Source organism: Dasypus novemcinctus, chromosome 16, assembly GCF_030445035.2.
Source record: "Dasypus novemcinctus isolate mDasNov1 chromosome 16, mDasNov1.1.hap2, whole genome shotgun sequence".
NCBI lineage: Eukaryota > Metazoa > Chordata > Mammalia > Cingulata > Dasypodidae > Dasypus > Dasypus novemcinctus.
This window is the reverse complement of record NC_080688.1, coordinates 23,724,831-23,729,006: the sequence shown is the minus strand read 5'-3', so window position 1 is coordinate 23,729,006 and position 4,176 is coordinate 23,724,831.

Genomic DNA, 4,176 nt, shown 5'->3' with positions numbered 1-4,176 from the left:
CTGTGGCTGCCTAGCAGTGATCCTTGGTCCTGAGTTCTTCTGTCACATGGCACTGCACATGCCCTCTGTCTTCTCTTCTGAGTTCTGTTGACTTTCATCTTGCTTTCCCTGGCTTTCTCTCTATATCTCTCTATATCTGTCTGAATTTCATTCACCTTGAGGTGAAGCAATCTCATCAAAATGTCCTATTTACAATGAGTTTGCACCCACATGAATAGATTAAGTTTAAGAACATTTGGGGATACATAGCTGCAATCCCCCATACTACCTCTCCATGTGATAAATATACAATATACTTCTATTTTAATTAACTATTTCAAAAGGTTGCATAATATATGATGTTATTCATATAATATCTTTGAAATGACAAAACAATAGAGATAGAGAATAGATGAGTTGGTAACAGGTGATAGGAACATGGGGTGGACAGGGTGGAACTTCTTTTGTGGTGATGAAACAGTCCTGTATGTATGTGATGATGATGACACAGATCTATACAGGGGATAAAATTACATAGAACCATGCACATGAGCATATTGAGAGACAGGAACAAATTAGTACAGGATCAAAATGGTGTAAACAAAATACATCTAATTAAGAGTAACATACCAATGTCAACCTCCTCCTCTTAATATTTTACTACAATTATATAAGATATAACCACTGGGGTATAATAGATGAAGCAAACACAGGATTGGTTGTACTATTTTTATGTCTTCCTATAAATCTATAATTATTTTTTAAGTTAAAAATAGGTCAATAATACTACTCAAACTGAAACTCAAAAGATAAAACAGTTAAAAAACAAACCAACAACACTAACATATATGAAATATATTTTCTGGCTAAAGGAACTTAGAAAAGTTACTCTCATAATATGAAGGGGGGGGGGAGCTGGATACTCCTTATTTTTTTTCCTCTTTCTCTCACTACTTCATGTAAAAAGAAAACTCCACCACATGGAACTTAGTCAGAGTAGAGGAAGCTAAAACTCTGGGAAAATACCATCTTGCTGGCCAGAGGAGCTAGGCAAAGGGACCTCTGAGAACCAGAGAATATGAAGGAAATCATGACGGTTGTGTGCTGGAGAAGGGAATCCATCGTTCTTAGTATAAACAAACTAAAATGTGTACATGTATAGAATATACTAAAAGAAATGTAGCAAAGTCCTGGAAAAATGAAAAATAATATAAACTTCACAAGTCCCAGATTTATCCCCAATCCCTGTGTTCAAGTCCCAGACTAGCCCCTCAGTGTGAATGAAAGGGGTAGATTGAAACAGCATGGCAAAATATCCAGAAAAAAACAACAACAATACAACTGGCATTGGAACGATTTCTAAGATAAGGTGAGACAAAACCAGTAGTCAATACCAACTTGAATTGTTGTCTGCAAAAAAATACAAAAAGTCAATATTCTCCAGAAGATTTTAATAGGACTTAGAGTCCCAAAACATAATATTCAAAATGTCCACTAGACAATTAAACATTACTGAACACACCAAGAACCAAAAAAGTCTTATTATTTCTGAAGGGAAAAGACAAACAACATAGGTTATACCTGAAATGATCCAAATATTGGAATAATCAGCTAAAGATGTCAGAAGAGCTCTTATAAAAAATGTTGAAATAAGAGGAAAGATGAAAAGATCAGTGAAATAGAAACTATAAAAAAGAATGATATGGAAAAATCAGAACTGAAAAACACAATGTTATTAATCTTAAAAATTAGCTGGATGGGCTCAAAGAAGAATGGAGATAATGGAAGTTGATGCAGGGAAAAACATTTGAATAAAGAATGGCTGAAAACTTCTCAAATTTGGTGAAAGTATCAAAAGCCGAACAAGATAAATTTATAGAAAACTATATAATATAACAATAATAATAAAACTGCTGAAAATCAACCATAAACAATCTTGATTCTTTCAATCTAGAATTCTATATCCAGCACAAATATCCCTCTAGAAAGATGGTGAAATGAAGACATTTATTTACAAAAAGTAAAACTAAAGAGACTTCATTGTGAGCAGACCTGCTCTAAATGAAATGCTAAAGGAACTTTTTCACAGTAAAGGGAAATTATATTAGATAGAAACTCGGAAGCTGAGGAGTGAAGAAAGAGATAAATAAATAAATAAATATCTGGGTAAATATAATAAACTGTTTTTCGTATCTTACATTCTTTAAATATGCTTAGCTATTGAGTACTGAAAGTATAGGATTGCCGGAATCAAAGTATGTACATGTAATATATGTTACAACTCTATCTAAAGCAGAGAGTGACAAGAGACCTAAAATGTAAGACTTCTACCTTTCACTTGAAGTAATTAAGTATTAACTCTAAGTAAAATGTATGATGATAGATATGTATGTTATAATCCCTAGAGCAAACATTCTAAACATATAAAAAGAAATATAGTCAAAAATACAATTGGCAAATTCAAATATAATGCTAAATATATTCAAATATCTAAAAGAAAGAGGAAAATGATAATAGAGGAACAGAAAACAAAGGGGACAAGCAGAGAAAAATGGTAGAACAAAATCTAACAGTAATAATTCCATTAAATGCAAATGGTCTGAACACACTAAGAACAATTGTGAGGTGGGTAAAAATGTAGACAATTATATTCTGGAGGCAAGAAACCCATTTTAAATACAAAAGCATGGATAGATTAGAAGAAAAAGAATGAAAAAAATGTACCATGAAAACACAATTAAAAGGAAGCTATAGTAATATTACACAAAGATGATTTCAGAAAGAGAAATATACCAGGGATAAAGAGGAATATTGTATAATACAAAAAGGGTCAGTTCACCATGAAGATATAACAATCATAAATGTGTATGCACAATATAGATTCAAGCTACCTGAAGCAATAATTGATGTAACTGAAAATATAAACTGACACTTTCCACAATTATAGTTGGAAATAAACACTTTAAGTCTCAAAGTAATCAGCAGAACAAAAAGATAGAAAATCAGAAAGGATATAAAGATCCTTAAGAATGTAAGAACATGCATTCTTTTCAATTGAAGGTGGGTCATTCACCTAAAATCTTTCAAAGAATGTAAATCATTCAAAGTATGTTTTCTGGTTATAACAAAATTAAATAAGAAGTCAGTCACAGAAGTATACCTTGAAAATTCACATATATATGTAAATTAAACATAAATATCTAAACAACCTATGGGTGAGAAAGGAAACCTCAAGGAAATATTAAAAATAGTTTAAACTAAAAGTGAAAATATGACAAAAAATTTGTGGATGCCACTAAATATTTGCAAAATGGTATAGACCCTGTGGAAAGCAGTTTAGATTCTTATAAAGTTAAACAAACAGTTACCATGTGACCCAGCAATTTCACTACTAGGTATTTATGCTAGAGTGCTATGAGCTGCGTGTGTGTGTGTGTGGGAGGGGGGGTGCTGTGTGTTTCTTCATAACTAACCTGGGCAGTGTGTGTCAAACAATAAGAACTGCAGCCCCACCTTTCATAACCATACCAACCACTCCAGTTTCAGAAAGCCAATTAAGTGCTATAAGTGCTACAGGCTCTATAGACTTTGAATATTCCGGGAGGATGCAAACTGAATATGGTAATTCAAGCTTACCTGGAAGGTGGAAGACATGTGTGTGGGGGTATGTGTTAATTCAAGTTTACCTAGAGAGTATGTGTTAATTGAAAACGTATCTGATACTCAGATAAAACACTTGAAATTCTAAGAAACTAACAAAAAGTTCCTTTGCTTATAAGCACCACCATTTGACTCCATACTCCTACATCCTCTGTATAAAAGAAACCCAGAAATCCTATTCGGGCTCAGTTTCTATTAGGACAAGAGTCTGCTGAGCCCAGCCAGTCAGAAATACATTTTCCTGCCCAAAATTATCATTGAGTCCCGGGCTTCCATACACTATCATTGAATCTCTCAGTTTCCACAACGAGAGAAATGAAAATTGATGTTCACACTAAAAATTTGTATATGAGTGTTTGTAGCAGCTTTGTTTGTAATTGCCAATAACTGGAAACAATCCAAATGTCCTTAACTGGGGAATAGAGAAACAACTGTTATATGTCCATACATGGAACATTATCTAGCAATAGTAAGGAACCAATCATTGAAACATACAACAGCATGGATATATCTAAAATGCATTTTGCTAAGTAAAAG